At 41.3% G+C, this 24,645-nt stretch overlaps 1 protein-coding gene across 5 annotated transcripts in view; it reads right to left on the bottom strand.

Moving 5' to 3' along the window:
- The window catches only part of ACSL3 (acyl-CoA synthetase long chain family member 3), a 223,908-nt gene extending 205,418 nt beyond the window's left edge, over positions 1 to 18,490 (bottom strand). The window contains exon 1 of one of the 5 annotated variants that reach the window (XM_029615577.1): positions 18,359 to 18,490. The gene's annotated coding sequence lies outside the window, so the exon portion shown is untranslated. Of the gene's footprint in view, positions 1 to 18,278 lie in introns of all 5 variants that reach the window. The other 4 variants (XM_029615578.1, XM_029615579.1, XM_029615583.1 and 1 more) reach the window with 4 other exon arrangements.
- Between the last annotated feature and the right edge of the window lie 6,155 nt (positions 18,491 to 24,645).

The raw sequence follows: 24,645 nt of genomic DNA, 5'->3' as shown, positions 1-24,645 counted from the left end.
GTTTGTGCCATCAAAACATTTCTGCACCCATTCTTGTCGGTCAGCTATACTTTATGGGGACATTTCACATGCAATACTGCTCAGGTGATTTACACAATAATTTGTCCATGCCAAATGTTAGATATTGGCCACACTAAATTGTTTATTAAAACCTGTATCACATAACATAAAGGTTACATTCGAATGCAAAATTGGATGCTCCCACTGTGTAACATTGGATTGAGACCAAGAATTCTATCCAACACTTAAAATTCTTTGTGATTCAACAACTCATCAGAAACCATGGAGGCAATATTTCCCTCCATGGTGGGGGGGGGGGGGGGGGGGGGGGGGGCTTCAAATACAGGAGGCTTCCAGCATTGGACATCATCATTGGATTTATGCATTGAGATCATGCAGTGTCCACTATCATTTTTTGGTGATATATATTACATACCCCCTGGCTTGAAGTATTCAACCCCCCTTAAAAAGTCTGTAGATTTGTAGGGATTACAAAATGACACTTAAACATACTGTCTAGGACAATCTGTGTATTGCAAACCAGTATGCTCTTAAAAGTAAATTTTCAAAGTCTCAATTCATTATTTCTTGTTAAATAAAATTAAAAACTGAAAAAATGCTGCTTGTCAAAGTATTCAACCTTTTCAGACTAGTATTTGGTAGAACCACATTTTGCAGCATTAACAGTTTAAGTCTGTTGTGGTAAGTTTCTACCAGCTTTCCACACTGTTTGAGAGTGATATTTGCCCATTCTTCCTGGCAGATTTGCTCCAGGTTGCTTGGATGATGTTTATGGACTGCAGTTTTCAAATAGTGCCACAGATTCTTGATTGGATTGAAATCTGGACTTTTGACTTGAACATTCATCTTTTTGTTGTTTACTCACTCCTGTGTTTCTTTGGCCTTGTGCTTGGGATCATTGTCCTGCTGAAAGGTGAACTTTCTCCCAATTTTTAGTTTTTTAGCAGACTGAAGCAGGTTATCTTACAATATCTCCCTGTAAGTTGCACCATCCATCCATCCTTCAATTTTAACAAGATGCCCAGGCCCCACAACATGATACTGCCACCCCTATACTTTACTGTTGGGATGGCGTTTGCTGAGGAATAGGCAGTGTTAGGTTTGCACCACACACACTGTTCTGAATTTTGGCCAAAAAGTTCTGTATTTGTCTCATCTGACCGCAAAACCTTATCCCACATTTTAGCTAGGTCACTCTGATGCTTTCTGGCAAACTCCAAAATGTACTTTGATTTGGTTTTTCTTCAGTAATGGCTTCTTTCTAGCCACCCTCCCATGCAGGCCAGTTACATACAGAGCTCTTGATATGGTTGACTGGTGCATCTCCACTACGGTCTCAGCCATTATTACTCCTTCAAAGTGATTGCTGGCCCCTCTGTGGCTTTCCTCACAAGTCTCCTTCTTGCTCAGATGCTGAATTTGGAGGGATGGCCTTATCTAGGCAGTGTCTGGATGGTACGATGCAGCTTCCATTTCCTCACACTTGATCCAACAGTGCTCACTGGGATATCCAAGCACTTGAATATTATTTTGTAGCCTTTTCCTATCTTGTGCATGTCTGTAACCTTATCTGTGGTCTTCGTTTTGACAGCTTTCCTTCTGTTTCACAGTCTGACCAATAGTACCGGAATTAGGTGGTCTTTTATCCAGAAAAGCTAAACTTATTTAATAATTCACAGGTAAAATCCAATTGTTAGGGCAATACCTTTCATCTGTGTAAAATAGGATCTTCCATAGCACAGGGATTGAATACTTATACAAGCAGCATTTCAGAGAAATAATGAATTGTGACTTTGAAAATTTACTTTAAGTGCATACAGACCGATGCGATAAAGTGCACAGGTTAACAAGTGGTTGGATGCACATTTTGGACATGCTAGACTAGCACCTGATCCAATAAGATGTAGATGAGGCTATTAGCTATTACCCCCGTTGCAGAAAATCTCTGGACACCCAACTTTTTAATGCGGCAAACTTAACTCTGCCCCAGAGCTGACGTTAAATTAATCCGCGAGTTAAGGGCTCAGGAGAAATTTTTTTTAAAAAGTGTCCTGTGTGGTTCCTACCTTTATTCTTAAACATCTATTGCATGCAGAATTTAAGAATAAAGATATAATGTAATGGTTTGTGATAAAAATTCTGGAAGCATAATATATACAATAGACACGCTCCAGGCCGATTATGCTCCTTGCTATTGCACATGTATATTGGGCATCCAGAAATCGACCTGAAGCAAGATAAAATGGATGTTAATATTAGCACCCATTGTAATTGTAGGTGCAATCACGTCTCCTGGGTGCCCGATGCATTTGAGTGCTAGGGACGCATAATTCTTTCCTGGCGCATCCTTAACACAGTGGCTCATTAAAACATAGCATTGGGCACCCAAAAGACGTAGCTGTGGCACGTTAGGAAAAACGGGTGCTGAATATGCGCACCCATTCTAATGCACGTCTTATTGTATCAGCTCCATAGTGTTTGGAACAATCTGTGTAAGATTGATTTGTAATCCACACACATCTAACTTTTTAGAGGGTCTAATACTTTTGCAAGCCTGTGTGTGATGTGTGCATAGAGGCAGTTGTTTGCATTCATCCTAAAAGTTAAGAAAACTCAAAATGCAACATTTTTTTTTTTTAATTTTCAGTTGCAAATTTAAATTCTTTTAATGAAGAAAAATTGGAGAGAAACAGACCCATGACAGAACATTTCTTTGGAGGTGGTATCTCAAAGGAAATAAAGCAAATCTGGAAAATGTATTAGAGGAAATTGACAAATTAAATAGTAGCACAGGGGTAAGCAATTCTGGTCCTGGAGTGCCACAATTAGATCTTGTTTTCAAGACATCTACAAAGAAAATGCTTGAACTATATTTCCATATGGTGGAAGCAGTGCACACATATTTCATGCATATCCTGAAAACCAAACCTGTTTGTGGCACACTCGGACCGAGGTTGCCTACCTTTGTAGTAGCAAATAAAGACTTGATGGTATTCACCTCCAGACTTCTGCAGGGACTCAAATATGTAATAGGTAACTGATTACTAGTTTGCAATCATTAAAATCTGCTGTACTTGGAGATTGGAGGGTAATCAATGTCAAAGCAATTTTTAAAAAGGACCTCACGTGAGATCCAGTGAAGCTACAGGCCAATGAGCCAAATGTTGGTGCTTGATAAAATGCTGGAAGCTATCAAGAACTGAATTACAGAACATATGGATAGACATGGTTTCAGCAAAAGTGAAGTCATGCCTTACTAAGGTTTTAAAATTCATTGAACATGTAAAAATAAGAACGTGGTTAATAGCAAGCAGATCAACTTACTGTTGCTGTATTTCCCCGAAATATTTGATAAATTCCCTCATGAGAGACTTCTGAGGAAATTAAAAAGTCATGAGATAAGAGGCAATATCCTGTTGTGGGTTGGTAAATGGTTTACTTGATTTGATTTATATTCTGCCTTTGCTTGAAGGATAGAAACAAGAGTAGGACTAAATGGTCAGTTTTCTCAGTGGTGAGAGGCAAATAGTGGAGTGCCCAAGGGATCTGTTTTAGGACCGGTATTTAACACAGGAGTAGAATGTATTTATTTTAAGAAAACGTAGGTGTTGGGGGGAGGGGGGTAGGGATAATTTTTTTTTAAGTGTATTTTTTGTTTTTGTAACTAATTATGGCTCTGGCCCCTCCTCTTGCCCTAGAGCTGCCACTGTTCCTCCCACCCCTGGCCCAGGCAACATAGGCAAATGCCTATGATGCCATATTTTGTAGGCACCAAATATCTGGGCTGAAGAGGAATCTTGTTATCCAGCCCTTTGGTGGGGGGGGGGGAACCACTTCAAAAGGGATAGCACTGGCTACCCCCTCCCCTATAATGTTTGCTCTCCTAATACTGCTGCTCTTTCCAGCTCCACCTTCTCTTCTGTCTGTGTATCCGCTGCTCAAGAGGTGCCTGAGGGATCTGTGCTGGGACCTATGCTGTTTAAATGTATTAGTGATCTAGAAAGAGAGCAGAGAGTGAGGTGATCAAATTAGCAAGCGACATAAAATATTCAAAGTTAATTAAAAATAGAGCAGGCTGAGGAACTGCAGAAGGACCTTGCCAGCCTTGAACTGGACATCTAAATGGCAGATGAAATTTTATGTGCACAAGTGCAAAGTGATCCACATAGGGGGGAAAAAATAAACTTAACTGTAGGTATACAATGCTGGTTTCCATGTTAGGAATCCTCAGACAGGATCTTGGTGTCATTGTGGACTATAAGTTGAAATTCACAGTTTAGAAAGAAAAAGGGGCGTATTTATGGAAATTTTAGGATTACCGCATCATGCAGCAACTTACCGCTTCGCATCGGTAACGCATTTTGAGAATCTAGGGGCTGGTGTAATTATTTCTGGTGTTAAAACCATGCGATAGCATGCGTTATGCTATCGCACGGTGCAATATTGCCCCTCATTTTCCTAAATCCCACCCAAACTCCTCCCTGATCCCGCACCCCCCAAAAAAAATTTGCATTTGCACTGTGCGTTACTGTCCTTATTGCATGGATTATGACGTTAGCGCGTGCATTAACGCCATAACACATTTTGATAAATGACCCTATGATATTGTTGTACTGTCTCTGTATCAATCCATGCTGCAAGTACACTGAGTATTGCGTTCACGTTTGGCAGTCACATCTCAGATATAGCAGAACTGAAAAAAAAAAAAAAGAGAAGCGCAACAAAAATGTTTTCGTGAAGAGAGGCTAAACATGTAAGGGCTCTTCAGCTTGGAGAAGAGCCTGAGGGGATATGTTTGAGGTTTATAAAATCATGAGTGGCATGGAAAGGATAAATAGGTGATGGTTATTTACTCTTTCAGATAGTACAAGGACTAGGGGGGCAGATTTAAAACAAATTGGAAAAAAAGTGCGTGTTTTCATGCAACACAATTAAGCTATGGAATTTGTTGCTGGAGGATATGGGTCAAGGCATCTAATGCAGCTGAGTTTTAAAAGGGTTTGGACAAGTTCCTGACTTAAAAAAAAAAAAAAAGAGTCCAGAAACAATTAGCCAGGTAGACTGGAGGAAAGCTACCTCTTATCTCCAGGAATGGGCAACAAAAAAATGGATCTAGTCTTTGGTATCTGCTGGTACTTCCTAGAGATGCAGCTTGGCCAATGTTTGAGATGGGCTGCTTGTCTGACCCTGCATGCTGCTGCTGCTTCTTAGGCTCCTCTTCTTCCTGGCCCTGCTTCCTCTTTCCGGCAGCAGGTGCCAAATTTTACTCATAGGGGGAGACTTGAGCCAAAGTTGGTTTTTGTTTTTTTCTCGCTGTGGTTTAACATTCTCATGAATGATCTGGAAAAGGGAGCAGTGTGTGTTGTGATCAAGTGTTCAGATAACATTCAAAGCAGTTAAAACACAAAAAGAATAATATCGGAAACCGGAGGTGGCCCTTGTGAGGATGGCCATCTAAAATGACAGATGGAATTTAGTGTGGAAATGTATAAAGTGATGCACATCGAGGAAAATAAATCTCAAATACATGCAAATGTTAGTTTCCGCATTAACGGTTACCACCAAGGAAAAAGGACCATGGTGCATAGTGCATTGAAATCCTTTGCTTCAGAGAGCCCTGGCAGTCGGAAATGCAAAGTGTGTTGGAAACTATTCAAAAAGCAATATTCACAGCTTTGTTTTCTATCATAATGCCTCTCTGTGGATACTGGTTTGATCACACATTGAGTACTGTGTGCACAAGTGGATACCCCATCTCAAAAAATATGTAGTAGAAATACAAGAGATACAGCAAAGGGCAACAAAGAGAGAGGATGGAGCAGCTTCCTTATGAAGTCAGACTTAACAGATTATTTATTTTATTTATTTATTTAAGGTTTTTTTATACCGGCATTCATGAACTCGTTCACATCATGTCGGTTTACAGAAAACAGGGGTGCGGATAATACAACCAAAAAACATAAATAACGTGATGAAGAGAAGCAGTTACAATTAACAAGGGCTAATGAACTGGGAATGTAAGAAATAGAAAGAGATAGAGGAGAATAATTATGTACAAAAGTTCAATATAAATATGGTGTCTCGTATGTACAGTCTCTGAGTAGAGAGTTTGTTTATGGTGCATATTAGGTAGAGTTCGAGAAGGCTTGCCTGAAAAGCCATGTCTTGAGTCTTTTCCTAAAGGTTAGGAGACATGGTTCATTTCTGAGTTCTGGAGGGATGGAATTCCATAACTGTGGGCCTGCGGTGGAAAGGGCTCGGTCTCTTAAGGTGCTGTGATTAGTGGTTTTCGTGGGTGGAACAATGAGGCATCCTCTGTAGGCTTCCCTGGTCGGTCTTGTGGATTTGTGGAAGCGGGGAGGAATTTGTAGATTGATTGTGGTATGTTGGTGAATGATTTTGTATATCAAGGTGATGGATTTATAAATGACTCTGAAATGAATTGGTAACCAGTGGAGGTCTTGTAGCACTGGGGAGATATGGTCTCTTTTCTTAGTGTTTGTCAGTAGACGGGCTGCTGCGTTTTGGACCATTTGGAGCTTAGGATTAGGAGATTAGGGTTCTTTATCTTGGAGATTAGGGTTCTTTATCTTGGAAAGGGTTCTTTATCTTAGAGATTAGGGTTCTTTATCTTGGATTAGGGTTCTTTATCTTGGAGATTAGGGTTCTTTATCTTGGAAAAAACAGAGTGATGTGGAACAAGTAAATAGGAACCAGTTATTTACCCCTTTTAAATAATTCTAGATCTAATGGAGACACAACTAAATCAGTTTAAGAGCATTTTTTTCAGTCAGTGCACATTTAAGCAATGGATGTTTTTACTGCAAGATATGGTCAAGGCTAGATTTAAAACAGTTTTGTCAAGTTCTTGGAGGACATGTCCATTAATGGTTATTAGCCAGGAAAACTGGGGATCATCGCCCCTTTACTGGGGGAGTGAGAAACAGAGTATGGATCTCCCCTTAAGGATCTGCTAGGTCACTATTATTAGTCTGATGCATCATGTCACTTATGTTCTTATTTAGCTATAAATATGATGCAATTCTGATCGGCTACTGTAGCAAGCATAAGCAACCAGCAAATTAACACCTCTCAGTTCTGTGGAACACCTATAGTGCATTGCCTAGCCAGGAATGGAGAATCTTAGATCTATCATGCATCGGAGAATTGTATTGTTGGAGAATGCGATAAACCCCTCTTATAGTTAAATGTCTCCCTTGGGAGAGGGAGGCAAAGAAAAGGGGAAAAAATGAAGTTGTTTCTAAACGCAAGAAGAGACACAATATATATCTGCACGGAGAGGCAGTTACTACTCTTAACATAAGGCTTGGGGAAACCTGCATAGAGTGGTAGTTACTCCATGCAGGTTTCCCCAAGCCTTATGATAAGGGTAGTAATATTTATAATCAAAACCAAGCATCTGTCAAACGCCTAACAAAATTACTGCTAGCAATATTTTTATGGAGCAAGAAGCCTTCTTGACAATTCAGAAAACATTGCTTGAGAGTGCTTTGCTTTTAGACTTGGCCGTAGAAGCAATCCTATGCTTTATCCTTAATGTTTGTGTATCAGTACCCGGACTGAAAAATTTAAGGGGCCAGCATTTGCTGTCATCTAAATCCAGTTCCACTTTTTCCACTGCTAAAGTGGAGAGCGACGTTTCAATTCCCAATGTCTAGTCTTTAGAGATCCACAGTTATGCGGGGCGCTGCATCCAGTTATGATTGATCAGCACAGATAATGCATTCACATTCATAAAATAGTTGCAATCACACATTCTAACACACAAAATTCTTACTATTAAACACAAACATATTAAATATAAATAATGTATGTATATAGTTTTCCTGCTGGTGTGGGGCTGTTTGTAGATGTAGGTTTGATTTTTTAAACTTGTCTTGACTTCTTCCATACATGAGCTTCCAGCCCATTTGCAACTTGCACTAGTTCACTTTCTGCCATTTATGAGAAAGGTTAAATGCCGAGCAACAAAGAGTCTTCCTTCAGGACCATCAGGCTCTTCCTAATTGGACCCCCACCCTTCTTTCTCTTACCAGCCATTGTAGTCATCGCCCTTGGTAGAGAATCGTAGACTATGGATTCCTTTGAAAGTTGGTATACATGCATCCTTCAACTCAACTTTAAATGCTTTTGTTGTGCAATGGCTGGGATTGTCAATCCCTAGGCCTGTAAACCTTGCCACTCAACCACCTCGAGGAGCAGCGATTGGGTCCAGGACTCGTAGTGGGTTGCCTGAATGGCATTATGCTGCTCTGCTGTTGAGCTGGCCTCTCCACACTGTTTTTTATATGCTGTATATTGATTTCTTTAGCAAAGGTTACAAGTTTGTATGATGATGTTTTCTAGATTTTTGACACAAATGCATGTATTTGCATATAGTTTTACACCACTTAATATGTATAACTTAATGGAAGATTTTTCAGTGTTTGAACATGTTTCTTTTCATAAACTACAATGTTTGTTCTCTCTTTGTCTTTCATTCATTCTATCTTACTTTTCTCTGTCCAAGCATTTCTCCTTTGGGTTGCATCTCTCTCTCTCTGAAATGCATATGCTTCATGGAGTGCTATGTAACTAACTGGTAGCAGATTAAAAACAAATCTAGGAAAATATTTTTTTTTTTTAGTAAATGCACAGTTAAGCTGTGGAATTTATTGCTAGAGAATATAGTTAAGGCTAAGGGATAAGTTTTTGGAGGACAGATCTAGTAACAATTATAGGCCAGGCAGGCTTGAGGATTGCCACCTCTTCTTACTTCAAGGAGTGAACAACATGGACTGGCTTTTTCCCTTTTAGGATTTGCTGGGTTTTAATGTTATATGATAGAATTGTATTATTGTGCTGTATTATGTCTCAATCTGTACTCTGTTAAGCAAATGCTCATTATATTTTATTTATTTGTGTATTGTTATATACCGAAGTTTGGAACACACCTTCTCTCCGGTTTACAGGTATAACAACTTCTTACAATGAATGTCATAACAATTAAAACAGATACACTTTGTTAATGTTTAACCTTACTAACAGTAACATGGTAATATTTCAATTTACTAATGGTAGCTTGGTTACATTTAACTTTACTAACAGTCTGGGTAATTATTGGCTACTGTTATACATTGTTAATATTTATTTGTCCGAATTTATTTGTGCAAAGGTTTTTTGATGTGTATATTTGGTGAGGATTTTGTTAACCGATGCCATCTTTCTGTTTAAAAAGTCATGTTTTGAGTTGTTTTTGAATAATCTCATGTCATTTTGTAATCTAAGGTTTTTAGGTAGTGAGTTCCATAGGCGAAATCCGGCTATTGAAGCTGCTCTCTCGCTAGTTGTAGTGAGGCTAGCAATTGTTACTGATGGGATGGTGAGCAGAACCTTATTCGCTGATCTGGTGTTGCGCTATGGGATATGTTTGTGGAGTATAGAATTTAAGCATTCTTTTTCATTATTATGTTTGTGTGTTTTATAGAAAGTAATTTGCAGTGTTGTCCATAGGAATGTTATTCCCATGGGATGGGACGGCACACATTTGTATTTCCCATGGTAGTCGATACTTGATATTGTAAAATAAATTTAGGCTGAAATTTGCAGTTGCGTAAGTGCAACAAAATAGAAAAAATTGTTTTGGCCATACCAGTGTCATCGTCAGCAGTAGAGCGCTTATTTAGTGCGACTGGATTGTTGTTGAGTAAGTTACGAAAACGGATGTCACCAGCTGTCGTTATAAACTCTGTGTATATCAGATTTGCATGTAAGATGAAAATTGTGGAAATGGTTCAGGGATTACCTGGATTAACTGAATTATTAGAAACGGTCGATGAGCAGGAAATTGATAGTGTGCTGAATGAGCAGAGTGACTCAGAAATAGAATGAGAGTGTCAGAATGATACTGAATTGTCATACTTAGATTATACTTTTGAGTGTTAAAGTTAATAAAGTTAATAAATTTTGTCGTTTTGCATGTCTCTTTGTACATGTAGTCCTATTTAGTAGACACTAAACGTAAACTTTCATAAATTTAATAATTTTATTTGAACTGTATTCCATATTAATATTGTAATGGGAATCCCATGGGATGGGATGGGACAGAAAAATATGTCCCATGGACAAGCCTGGTAATTTGTATTCTATGCGTTTCTCTATGGGCAGCCAATGTAGTTCCTTTAGTACTGGGGTGATGTGTTCCATTCTTTTGTGGTTGGTGAATATTCTCGCTGTAGCATTCTGTAGTAGCTGAAGAGGGCATGTGGTTGATTTGGGTAGCCCTATTAGTAGTGAATCGCAGTAGTCAAAGGTTGTGAATATTAGGGATTGAAGAATGGTTCTGAATTCAGGTTTGTTTAGGAGTGGTTTTAGTCTCTTAAGTATTGCGAGCTTGTAGAAGCCTTCTTTGGTTTTCATGGCAATATGTTTTTTGAAGTTCAATTCAGGGTCGAGCCAAATCCCCAGGTCTTTTACATTTTCACTTAGTTTGATCATTGTGTTGTCTATTTGGATTGAGTTCTTGGGTTGGTTAAGTTGGCTTTTTCTTTCAAGCAGTATACATTCAGTCTTGTCCATGTTAAGGCATAGATTCATTTGATTTAGAGTATTTTTTATTGTGGTGAGATGGGTGGCGGTTAGTTTAAGAGCATTTTCAACGGTATTCATTACAGGGATGAGTAGCTGAATGTTGTCTGCGTATAAATAGTAAGTGATGCTGAGGCTTGCAAGTAGTTGGCACAAGGGGAGTATGAGGATGTTGAAAAGTGTGGCAGATAGGGCTGAGCCTTGTGGCACTCCGGTTTCTAGAGGGACTAGTTCCGAGATGGAGTTGTTACTGTTTACCTGAAATGATCTGTTTAGAAGGAAGGATCTGAATCATTTTAGTTTTTCCAGTTATACCAATTTCAGATAGTCTGTGGAGAATTGTTTGATGGTGGATTATGAAGGCTTTAAATAAAGAAATACATTTCCAGGAGACCCAAGGTGGTCTCTCTTGGAGACAGGATGCTGAGCTTGATGGACCATTCATCTTACATAGCATGGTACTAATTATGGTCTTATCTCTGAAATCTTATTCCAAGTAAGGCTACAGAGGTTGTCCTTTGACTGCTAATATTGTTCAGAACAGTGTCACAAATGAATATAACTGATTAGTTTATACAGTATGTGCAATATCATTTAGAAACAAATAATGTTATAATGGGTCAGACCAAAAGGTTTATCAAGCCCAGTGTCTCGTCTCTAACAATCAATCAAGGTCACAAGTAATCAAGCAGGATTGCAAAGAAAAGATCCAAATCCTTGCTCATAAACAGGAATCAAACAGTAGCTTTTCCAAGTGTTCATGACTAATAAATATTTTTGCACTAAGTACACAATTAAATTGTAGAATTTGTTGCCAGAAGATGTAATTAAAGCAGTTAGCATAGCTGGGTTTAAGAAAGGTTTAGATAAATTCCTGAAGAAAAAGTCCATAAATCATTTCTTCCGCTTGTTTTAAATGTGCTATCAGTTTCATGGAACGTTCCCTAGTCCTAGTATTATTGGAAAGGATAAATAACCATTTATTTATCCATTCCAACCCACTCAAAGATTTTATAGACCTCTTTCATATCTCCTATTACCCGAATCTTCTCCAGGCAGAAGAGCCCAAATCTGTTTAGCCTTTTCTCATAGGGGAGCCATTCCATCCTGTTTATCATTCTGGTCACTCTGTCTGGCATGAACTAGTTATATCAAGTAAGCGTAGAGTAATTTGTCAGAGCCTTGCTAATGTGACTGCCACAGCTTTTCAGAGAAATTACAAGGATACTCCATAAAGACTTAAAAAGAGGCTGGTTTAATGAAATTTTAAAATGATACAGTGAGTACCTATGAATATGAACATAACAATTGCTAAATGAGGTTAGGTCAAAGATCTGTCTAGCCCAGCAACTTGTCTCTGAAAATGACAAGCAATGGATGTGTAGAGCAGGTGTATAAGAAATGGAGCATATACAGTGCTGAGAAAGTTTATCAACGCCATAGGATGGTCTGTGTGTTAGCACAATTTATACTCAAAAACATTATTGGATCCTAATCTGAACTCTGATGGAGAATGATAATCCTATGGAAAAAATAACTTGGACAAAAAGGATATTTAGATTTATATCTGCCTTTCAGCTACTTCAATTAATTAGTAACTGATAGCACCTTTTTGAAAGGCAATAACTTCAAATAACAGCTGATCATTATCTCACATTGGCCCTTGAGGAATTTTGGTCAATTGCTCAACTTTTCACTAAGGTTTAGGTCGAGAATTTGACTTGGCCAATCTAAAACACAGGATCTCTTCAGCTATTCTGTAGTTGATTTACTTGAACATTTAGGGTAATCTTGCTGCATGACCCATTTTCGGCTCACCCTCAGCTTATGGATAATGTCCTGACATCATCCTCTAGAATTGTTTTTAGTATAAAGCAAAAATGTCCTGATTTCATCAATGCTGGCAAACCAATCAAGTCCTGATGCAGGAAAGCAGCTCCATGCCATGTTACTTCAATCACCATGCTTGACAGTTAAAATGAGGTTCTTATTTTCGAAATGTTGTTTGTTGGTTGTAACCGAAAAGTTCAATTGTTGACTCCTCTATCCAGAGAACATTATTCCAGATGTTCTTTGGTGAACCTGAGGCAGGCAGCAATGCTGCTTTTAGAAAGCATTGGTTTCTTCCTAGCTATCATCTCAAGAATACCATTCCCATTCAGTTTTTTTCCTAATGGCTGACGCACAAATCCTCACATCAGCTGCTGCCAGAGAGGCCTTCAGATCTTTAGCTGGGGGTTCTTTGTGACTTTGTGGATAATTTTCTGGTTTGCTCTTGGTGTAATCTTAGTAGGATGACTGCTCCTGGGTAGAGTCAATGTTCTTCAATTTTTTTCCAGTTGTAGACTGACTGTGGAAGGATGATGTTCTGAATTTTTAGAAATGGTCTTGTAACCTTATCCAGACAGATGTCTATTAACTACTCTTTCCTTATTGCCTATGCCAGACCAGTCCAGCCAAGTAGGTTAGCAGATGGAGTCAGAGCAAAAAAAGCTCAAAGCTGTATTCGCTCCCCTACAAAAGGCCTGGTGCTGCTCTCATCTCTTCAGCTACTTGCTCCCTAGTCCTATTATCTGAGAGAGTAAATAACCAATTTACATTAACTTTTCAAGTCCTTTCATGATTATCATATCCCCTCTCAGACGCTCATCTCCAAACTGAACAGCCCTAACTTCCTTAGCCTTACCTCATAGGGCATCCGTTCCATGCCATTTATCCTTTTGGTTGCCCTTCTCTGCATTTTCTTCAGTATAACTATATAATTTTTTTTTTTAGATGCGGCGACCAGAATTGCACACAGCATTCAAGATGCGGTCTCCCCATGAAGCGATATCCATCATTGACTTGCCATTCCCTTCTTAATAATTCCTAACATTTTTTGCTTTTTTGATCGCAACAGCACACTGAGCCAAACATAAACTTTAAAAAATGGAGAATATTATAATGGCACTGTACCGATCTATAATGCGACCAAACCTTGAATACTGTGTGCAATTCTGGTTGCCCCATCTAAAAAAAAAAAAAAAAAAGAGAGAACACAGAAGTGGAAAAGTTGTAGAGAAAGGCAACAAAAAAAATAAAGACGATAAATGGCATGAATGATTCCCTATGAGGAAAGGCTAAACAGGACAGGGCTCTTCTGCTTGGAAAAGAGATGACTGGAAGGAAATATGATATACATTTATAAAATCATGAGCTGGGTGGAACAGGTAAATAGGGAATGGTAATTTATCCTTTCATATAATACAAAAACAAGGCGACACCATGGAATTAACAACCATCAGATCTAGAACCTATGGAATTTGCTGCCACAGAAAGGGGTCAGGGTGATTAAAGTAATAGGATTTAAAAAATGTTTGAATACTTTCCTGAAACAAGAATTCATAAACAATTAACCAGGCAGTCTTGAAAAAGCTACTGCTTCTCCCTGGAGTGAACAAAACAAGATACAGAACTACTTTTGGGAACTACCTGGTACTTGTGAACCAAATTGGCCACTGTTAAAGATGATGCTGGATCAATGGACCTTGGTCTTGCGCCAGCATGGTATAACTTATGGTCTTATCCACTTCACACTGCTAAGAATAAATCCCTGCTACCAGCCACCTAATTCACCTCTGCACTCCTCCTTTCTCATATAGAACCTAAAACTCTGTATTAATATAAAAACGGCTACCAATACTAGCAAGGCCAATGACCATACATTCAGCCTTCTAGGACCCAGTGGCCATCACCACCCTGCTGCACTATCTTGGTCAACACAAGGTACACAGCCTTTCCATTAGAACTTCTAGTTATTACTATATTTGCAGTCTGCCAGACAGATCCAACTGCTAGTTAATTCTGTCATCACAGACTGACAGACAGATCCAGCTGCATGGCTGCCTGTGTTTCAGCTAGAATAGTACAATAATAACTAGAATTCCTGTCATTTCTGACTGTTAGACTGGATCTGACTGCAGCGTTATATGCGTTTTCCACTAGGACTTCTAGCATTTCATATTACCCACTTTTCCATTCATTCTTGAAACACCCCCAACAGTCTTTGTTCAAGCAGAGCACTTTAAACACATGCTACTACCTTGTATGTCTGCTCTCTCTTCCCTTTTAGTTAAAAAAAAAAAAAAAGTCCTCTGTGCTTACTCCTTGCCTGCTTGAAGTCTGTTATACTTTTAGCCTTCCCCACTATCTACAGGAGGACATTCCAGGAATGCATCACCTTGTTACTGTTTTCTGACACTGCTCCTGAGCCTAGCCTCTTGGAACCCCAGATCATGCTCTAGAGAGAGAGGGGTTCCTAAACCTGTCCTGGAGGACCCCCAGCCAATCAGGTTTTCAGGATATACAGAATGAGTATGCATGAGATAAATTTGCGTGCAGTCCCTCCATGGTATGCAAATTCTCTCATGCATATTCATTGTGGATAACCTGAAAACCTGACTGACTGGGGGTCCTCCAGGACAGGTTTGGGGAACCTCCTTCCCATTAAAAAATATTTTCTTCTTGTACATAAATATCTTTGAATCCAAATAATTGAGAACAATGAAATGATAGGTTGGATTAAATTGCTGGAGAGTGGCACTATATGTGAAAAGCGGCACTGAGTTGCAGGACAAAAATTCTGCAGGAACAAAATGCAATGCTGAATCTTTATGGATAGAAATTCCAGGCAAAAAGGAGAATAAAATAGCAGTGGTGAGTATTACCATCCACCAGGTCAGAATGAACTAACAATGAAAGGGAAGCTAACAAAATCAGCAGCACAGTAATAATGGGTGATTTCAATTACCCCAGCACTGACACATCGGGTCATTCTAATCTAGAGAGGTAAAGTTCCTAGATAAAATAAATGACTGCTTCATGGTGCAACTGGTACAAGAACTAACAAGCGGGGAACCAATTTTAAATCTACTTCTTAATGGAACATAGGATTTGGGGCAGGAAGTAACAGTGTTGGAGCCACTTGGCAACAGTGATCACAACATGATCAAATCTGTCTTAATAACCGGAGGGAGGGCACTAAAGAAATCTACTGTGACAGCATTTAACTTTCAAAAAGGTGACTATAATAAAATGAAGAAAATGGTTAGGAAAAAACTGAAAGGAGCAACTTCAAAAGGTTAAGACCTAGATGGGCGACTGTTGGAAACAGGATACTGGGCTTGATGGACCCTTGGTCTGACCCAGTATGGCAAGTCTTATGTTAGGTTCTTAACCTGAAGTATTTTTTTTATCCAGATGAAGAGAAATAAGTCTTAGCTATTCCAGATTTCTCAATTATGCTAAAAGAACATGTCCAAATACATAAATCAAACCAAATACATTTGTCATTTAAGAAAAAAAGCTTAAAGCAGCTTTTTTTGCTGATGCATTTTATTGCTGAATGCATTTTTTGTTTGTAATTTTATGAATGTTTAAAAGTGTAATCTGCCCTGTATAAAAGGTAGAAGTAGCAGAATATAAAAAGTTAAAATAAATTAAATAATTACAGTAAATTTCAATGTCACGTCTCTCAGTTATATTATTTATAGTCTTGGTCTTCACTTTGTAATTACAACATTAGATAAGATCACATCAATCAGACCTATAGAGATCTTGGTGGTTTATATGTAGCTCACTATAAATATTAAATACCAAAACACTTAAAAGACTTAAGACTAAAAGCAAATTAATTTTTTGAGAATGCTTTTAAAGTCTTTTAAAGGCCATCCCAGCTCATAGCCTTGTCAATTTTAAACATTTTCTATACTAAGATTTCCTGAAGCTCCTTGTCTGTTTTGAATAGGCTGAAAGTTCCACAAAGCAGGGACTCACTTATGTCTATGGATACAGAGCTGCCTACTTTCAATAGCAGTAATATTAACTTTCAAGCGATGCAATATCGGCGCATGTTAAAGAGGCGCTCATGATTGAGTGCCCGCCCCCTTAACACACACCAATCCACCTCTCCGGGGTGCCCAATGAAAATGGGCTGCCACGGTAAAAAGGAGGTGCCAGGGGAAACTGCACACCCCTAGCGCCTCCTCAGCAGCAGGTGCCCGGGAGAGGAGGCTGTCAGACACTTAAGAAAATGGATGCTCAATTTTAGAGTGTCCATTTTCATAACCTTTGCACAGCCACAGGAAAATGGACGCTGCTGAGGCGGCGCTAGGGGTACGCAATTTCCCTTAGCGCCTTCTTTTTACCACGGCAGCCAATTTGTATTTTTCATTGGGCACACCGGAGAGGTGGATTTGTACGTCCATTTTCCTAACCTGACCACCAGCACTTTTTTTTGGAGGGGATGGACATAATTTTGTAATTCCTCTGACTTAATATCACCATGATATTAAGTCAGAGGAAGTACAAAAAAGCAGTATTTTCTGCTTTTCTGTACACTTTTTAGGCTCTTCCAAATTATTGCCTGCTCCAGTCAGGCAATAATTTTGAAGAGTAAAAATGTGCGCCTCGGGAGCACTTTTTTTTTTTGAAGGGGGGCACTAGATAATAACCTCATCGGGGGTTATGGACGCACGTCCAATCGCAGGTGAGCCTTGCGCTGCAGCCAGCACACAGTATTGCATCGGCCTGTTTGCATCTTAAAAGTCAGGTACTATACTGCCAAGACAAACAAAAATTAGACATAGCTAGTAGTATCTTGCTAAATAATCTGTTTCTCAACCTTTTAGAAATTCAGGTTTCCTGATATAATTGACATAGACAAAGGACAATTTTCCAAGACTAGAATAGCAAAGGATTATTTAAACAGACCAAATGCAAACAAGAGATCTAAAAATAAGTTCTAGTAGACAGAAGTTGGACCACAAACATCAACAAATAAACCTACTGCGGGAGAACTGGGCTGCGACTCCCACTTCAGTAGAATCCTCTTGCGGTAAAAACACAAAATGAATCATTTCACCTCCACTTCTAAAAATGTCCCATTCCAATAATTCCACCATATAAGATTAAAAGGCAAATCAATGAAAAACTGCATCGCTTTTGTCTCTGTTTTGTCCTCGTTGGCATCGCTAAAATATTTTCATTGATAAATACAGAAAGAGATTGTTTTTGTTAGGTTTCCTCATAAAAGACATCTCTCACGTTCATTCAACAAACCTCTCGCTTTAGGTTTCTAAAGGCTGCCATGTACCCATTCTTACTGTGACTTTTCAACTGTTGTTTCTCACCCCCTCCCCCAAGCAGCTCCTTTATGGGTGGATGAAAAGCGTTCACCATTATCGAGTATCTCAATGACTAAGTTCTTTTATTCCTTTCTCTTAGGCTCAAGCCAACGCTGTTTTTTTGTTTTGGTTTGTGTTTTGGTTTTTGTTTTTTTTTGCTCCTGGCACACAATGATCCCGATTTCACTACTCGGTGCAGCGTGTAGTGGTGATGAGGCACCACGTCAGCTCAGCCACAGGCTACCGTGCTCAGCTCCTCCCGGAACAGGGAGCCGCAGCTGGGAGGACCGGCGATTCCGCAGCCGCTCTCCCCTCCGCCCCCCGCGAGGAAGGAGGTGGGGGCTCTTTTCACTGCGGCGAGACAGAAGCGCCGGAAGCGGGAGGGGAGGGTCCCGCCGCGGCCCTTTCATACACACACACCGAGCCGCGTGCCTCCGAGCCGCGGCGGGCACATTTGTTTTACACTAGAGGCAAACGCACAAAGAGTAAAGGCAAGAAGCGACTCACCCGGGCTCAGCGTCCCCACTACCTGACAAGCACGGAAACGGCAACGACCGAGCGCAGTTCGGTTCCGGGCAGGGACTTACCCGCTTTCCCCTTGGCCCCTCCTCCGCCAGGCCCAAGCCACGCACTCCTTCTCCCCACAGCCCACTGACAGGAAGTCTACGTTCCGGCATCCAGCCACTTCCATATTCATGAGCTGCGCCGTCATTGGTCCGTCTCGGGTGGCGCGCGAGAGGCCGGTCTTGTGATGTCATCAATGGGGAGGGTTTGTGGGAGAGCCGCAGAACCTAAGGTTACTAGCGGTCATGAACGTTTTGTGTTGCCTTTTTTTTTTTTTTTTTTTAGCTTTCGTATTCAGTTTCTTTCCCGCTCTGCATGCGACATGATGAGGCTGCTTTATTATACTGACATCGATTAAGCAACAAAAGAAATATAAGCAATACCTCCCATAGGCAGGGTACGAAGGTGGCGCCTCTTAGAAGCTGTGCTAGTATACTGTACCCTAAAGCAAGTAGAAGCAGGCTCCTCTTTGGCCTGGCTATTTGGAGTCTTCAAAATTTGGTGCTCTAGGCCAGAACTTCTCAAATGTTTTATACCAGGGCACACTTTAAAGTTTTCTTGATCCTCGTGGCGCACCAAACCAAATTTTACAATGTCACATATATTCAAAGCTGCTGGGCACTGTTCATGTGATTGTGAAAATGCCCAGAAATGTATTTTTAACTAAATTGAACAGCACTACCTTCCTTCCCCAACAGCACCCTTTCTCTCTAAACCCAACCCCCTCAAGATCCAAACCCAATCTCCTCCACAACGTCAAGTATTCTCTTTAAAGATTGGTTTGCTGTGTGCAAAAATGTTTGGTTACATAACCCTGTCAGCACTTCTTTCTTTGATGCAAAAAGCCTATCACTTTATGCTCACAACAACCCATTCCTTAAAGGGAACATTGCCTAAGTCCATCCCTTGCTTAAAATAATCACCTAATGTCTACTAACAGCAGTGAATTGAAAGCTGCTTTCTGCATGCAGGTGAACCTTTTAGGTACCAATGTTCCACAAGTGCAACAGTTTTAAGCCAGGTTTTAAGTTCTTGGTACTTAAAGAGCATACGTTTGTTAAAATAGAAATGAAGATAGGATGACCATAATGCCATAAAAGCCAGTGATGAGATGTACCATCTTGTTCACAGCAAGAATTAAAGTCACACAGGGGCGGATTCCCGATGATAACCGGCCCAGGGTTTCGCCACCCAGGCCAGCCCAGGAGATACCACGTGGTCTGCTGAGCGCGGCTCTGTCACGGACGCGCTCGACAGACCACGTGACTAGAGCGACCGGCCCATCGGGGGATGCCTGATCCCCCGATAGGCCAATCCGCCCCTGGTCACACAAGACCAGACCCTCATGAAAACAAAACAGAAAGGCCATAGAGTATAAAACAGAAACAAAACCACAAGCACGACTGTATTAAGCAGTGCAAAAATGGAAAAAGAGAAACATCATTCCTCTCAAAACATCAAGCAAAATCAAGTCATAAAAGATTCATAATATTAAAATCATACTGATAATAAGAATAAATATTAAAACAGTCAACAAACATCCAATAATTTTAAAAAAACTTGTTATAAATTTCCCAAAACACCAATTTCATATTTAAAAACAGCAAAAATATCATACACCACCCAATAATTACAATAAGGATTTTAAAAACTCCTCTCCATACCTAGGATATTTTGATTTCCAGTCACCCTGAGATTGTCATGGATTGGGGGAGGGAGGGCTGCACAAACTTTATCTTCTTTCTCTCATAGGCACACACCCAAGCAGGCTCTCAATCTCTCTCTCACACACACAGGCACATACACATGTAGGTCCTCAATCTCTCTCACGCGCAGGTACACACACAAGCAGGCTCCCAATCTTTCTCACACACAGGCAGGCTCCCAATCTCTCTCTCTCACACACAAACTCTCACACTCTCTTTCTCCCCCCTGAATGGACTTCTTTGAACTTCTCTCTAGCCTCCGAACCTTCCAGCCTTGTGGCCTTCTGCTTTTGCCTTGTCCTGGAGTCTTCTCAGGCCTTCTGCCTTTATCTTGTTTTGTGGCCTTCTCAGGCCTTCTGCCTTTGCCTTGTTTGTAGCCTTTCAGGCCTTCTGCTATAGTTCTGCTTGGTGGTCTTCTCAGGCCTGCTTTCTAGTCTGTTGCCTTCAAGCTTTTGTATTCTTTGTTCTGTTTTATCCTGTCCTTGTCCTGGTCTGTCTGTTCTATCTGTTCCAGTGTTACAGTCTGTAAGAACTTAAGAACATGCCCTACTGGGTCAGACCAAGGGTCCATCAAGCCCAGCATCCTGTTTCCAACAGTGGCCAATCCAGGCCATAAGAACCTGGCAAGTACCCAAAAAACTAAGTCTATTCCATGCTACTGTTGTTAGTAATAGCAGTGGCTATTCTCTAAGTCAACTTAATCAATAGCAAGTAATGGGCTTCTCCTCCAAGAACTTATCCAATCCTTTTTTAAACACAGCTACACTAACTGCACTAACTATTACGCTCTCCTCCTCCAGAGGGGAGGAGCTAGCAATCTGTTATCGCTCACCCCGACAGGAGGGAGGAGTTAGCAATCTATTCTGCTTTTCTCCTTCAGAAGGGAGGAGTTAGCTATCTGTAATGCTTACCCCGCCAGGAGGACGGAGTAGTAATCTGTTAGTGAACTGCTGTTAGATGCTCCTGTAAGGAAGGAGATGGCAGTCTGTTATGGATAAACTCCCCAGGAAGAGGAGTTGGCAATCTGTTCAATGATACTCTTCTGAGGAGAGGAGCTAACAATAAGTATATTGTACTTCGCTACAGAGATAGCAATCTATCATGCCTCCGCTACGGAGTAGCAATCTGTTATATATAGGCTGCTGGCAAGTCCCATAGAAAGAGAAGGTAGCTATCTATATAATACTTCCTGCCCCCGAGTCCACCAGGGCAGGAGTCTGAACCGTGACTGGTCCGTAGGTCAAGGAGACTGGGAGAGAGAGCGTACAAGAAGGCGCAGTGAGGCCTAAGAATAGTCCTCCTGCAGGACTTTTGCCCGTCCGTCCTTTCGGACGAATGGAACATGTAGAGACATCATGGCCGGCCTGACCACAGTACATGCATAGTCCACGTTTCTTCCAGAATCTTCTCTCCTTGGAGGTCAAGCGTCCATAACCAAGTTGCATCGGTTCATCTGTATCAGCAGCAGAAGTTACTGGAACCATCAGAGGTGCAGTGGTAGAACTAGCCTGTTTCAACCCAGGTAACAACTTAGGCCGGAGTTCCTTAACCTTGTCTCGGAGCTGGTGATCAATCTGAGTGGCCAAGGCTATTAATTCGTCCAGTGAGTCAGGTGTCTGGCGAGCGGCCAGCTCATCCTTTAAGCAGGTATCCAGGCCTCTGCAGAAGAGAGTCTTGAGACATTTGGAGTCCCAGCGAAGTTCCGCTGCAAGAGTCTTGAATTCTATGGCGAATTCATCCAGTGATCTGTTGCCTTGCTTCAAGTCCACCAAAGTAAAACTGGCAACAGAAATATGAGCAGGATCATCAAAGACGGATTTAAATAAGTCCATAAATCCTTCTATGTCCTGCAAAATAGGGTCCTTGCATTCCCACAAGGTAGATGACCACGACAGGGCTCTTCCATCCAAGTATGACAGGATGTAGGTGGTCTTCGAAAGAGCCGTGGGAAATAAAATTGGCTGTAAGGTGAAATGCATGCAGCACTGGTTCAGAAAGCCCCGGGTCTTCTGGATTTCTCCGGAAAAGCGAATAGGAGCCGCCAGTGGTATAGCAGTATTTAAAGTTACCTCCTGTAACTGACTTTCTTGATTAGAAGCTGTGCCTTGTATCTTCTGTGTATGTAGCTGATGAAATGCTGCAGTAAGTTTCTCCAAAGTTTCTTGCTGCTCTGAGATGCGTTGGGCCAGGCCCGATATAGCCTGCAAGGCAGAGAGATGTGCCGTATCCATGGAGTTAACAACATCCCATCTTTTAAGCCAGATCCACTGGAGTTAGCAATCTGTTCTGGATTTGCTAGGGAGTTAGCAATCTGTAGTATATCTGCTGTTATTTGGAATGCGGAGTTAGCAATCAGATGTTATTGGCTTCTAAAGAAGAAGAAGTCAGCAGTCTTGTAGTGTCTCAGATATCGTCTTGCTAAGGAGTTAGCAATCTGTAGTGTTCTCCGTGAGGAGTTAACAATCTGTAATGAATCTGATATAGTTGTGGGTGGATCCCTGGGCCGGTGGCAGATGACCACGCCCCTGGGAGGATATCCCGAGAGGGACCACTGGCTAGGCTTGAGTATGGAGACAAACACACATTATTTCTTTTATTAAACAGGTTTTTTAAACCACCAGAGGTGGCAGTAGTGAGCTGATATGCCTGACAGGGCTGTAGTCCCTCAGGTACTGGAACAGCGATCCCAGGATGGCTGAGCTGTTGAGAAACTGTAGAAAGTGAGTAGGCAGAGTAGGCAGAGTTCATGAACAGAACTAGATGACAAAACTCACACAAGGTCTCAAGGAAGCTCAGGAGCTGGAAAGGTTTAGGCCCTCGAGGAGTGAGCACCTGGTTCCAGGGAAAGCTCTGTGAGAGCGATGGTAACTTACAATTGTTTGTAGCAGCGATAGCTTCCAGGCAGTAGAGAATCTTCAGAGTGTCCAGGAACATGGGCCCTCGAGAAGCGAGTACCGGTTCCTATCTGTAGTCTGAAAGTAAAGAAAAGAGCGAGGCCCCCGAGGAGTGGGTACCCCTGGTAAGTCCAAGGAGGCAGAGTAGCTTGGGTGCGTAACCGAAGCAATCCCCTTGCTAACTCAGTTAGATAGCGAAATAGAGACCTTTAAATACTGGAAGCGGATGACGTCATCTCAGGGGGACACCCCTGAGGTTCGCGCTCTTGCTGGTACTTCAATCAGAACGTGCACATGCGCCCTAGGTCTTCAGGCAACATGGCGGATCTGCAACGTCAAGCCGGTCCGGGAACGCTGGAGGGAGACGGCATGGAGACGCCGCGGCAGCCAGCCATCCATCAGACCCGGAGGGAGTCGCCACAGAGGTAAAAAGGGCGGAGTGAGGACATCGAGCAGCGACGGTCGCAACATTGTCTGACTGTAAATCCTCTTATCTTCATTCCCCCCTGCCGTTGAAGCAGTGAGATGCGCTGTAAATGTATTCAAAGTGAAGTATCAGGTTTAATTGGTTAGGGGTAGTAACCGCCGCAACAAGCAAGCTACTCCCACGCTTATTTGTGAATGCAAATCCTTTGTCCCACATTTCCTCTTGCCGTTGAAGCATAGAGCAATGTTGGAGTCGCATTAACCGTGTGTATGTTTATTGAATAAGGGTATTAGTCACCAGGAAGTAGCTGTCATTCTCGCCAGCCACCCCCATGCCTCTTCTCTTCATTCACATCCTCGAGACTTTATGGATCCACAGTGTTTATCCCACGCCCCTTTGAAATCCTTCACAGTTTTAGTCTTCACCACTTCCTCCGGAAGGGCATTCCAGGCATCCACCACCCTTCTCTGTGAAGAAATACTTCCTGACATTGGTTCTGAGTCTTCCTCCCTGGAGTTTTAAATTGTGACTTCTGGTTCTGCTGATTTTTTTGTAATGGAAAAGGTTTGTCATTGACTTTGGATCATTAAAACCTTTCAAGTATCTGAAGGTCTATATCATATCACCCCTGCTCCTCCTTTCCTCCAGGGTATACATATTTAGATTTTTCAATCTCTCCTCATAAGGCATTCAATGAAGACCATACACCTTTTTGATTGCCCTTCTCTGGACCGCCTCCATTCTGTCTCTGTCCCTTCGGAGATACGGTGTCCAGAACTGAGCACAGTACTCCAGGTGAGGCCTCACCAAGGACCTGTACAAGGGGATAATCACTTCCCTTTTCGTACTCGATATTCCTCTCTCTATGCAGCTCAGCATTCTTCTGGCTTTAGCTATCGCCTTGTCACATTGTTTCGCTAACTTCAGATCGTTAGACACTATCACCCCAAGGTCTCTCTCCTGCTCCATGCACATCAGCCCTTCACCCCCCATCGAATACATTTCTTTCGGATTTCCACACCCCATATGCATGACTCTGCACTTCTTGGCATTGAATCTCAGCTGCCATATCTTTGACCAGTCTTCCAGCTTGCTTAAATCCCGTCTCATTCTCTCCACTCCTTCCAGTAAACTACAGACCAGTGAGTTTGACATCTGTGCCAAGTAAAAAGGTAGAAACTATTATAAGGAACAAAATTGCTGAAAATATAAATAGACATGGTTTAATGTGACAAAGCCAACATGGATTTAGCCAAAGCAAGTCTTGCCTCACCAATCTGCTA

The sequence above is a fragment of the Rhinatrema bivittatum genome, chromosome 9 (genome assembly GCF_901001135.1).
Source record: "Rhinatrema bivittatum chromosome 9, aRhiBiv1.1, whole genome shotgun sequence".
NCBI lineage: Eukaryota > Metazoa > Chordata > Amphibia > Gymnophiona > Rhinatrematidae > Rhinatrema > Rhinatrema bivittatum.
This window is presented reverse-complemented; position numbering and strand designations above follow the sequence as displayed.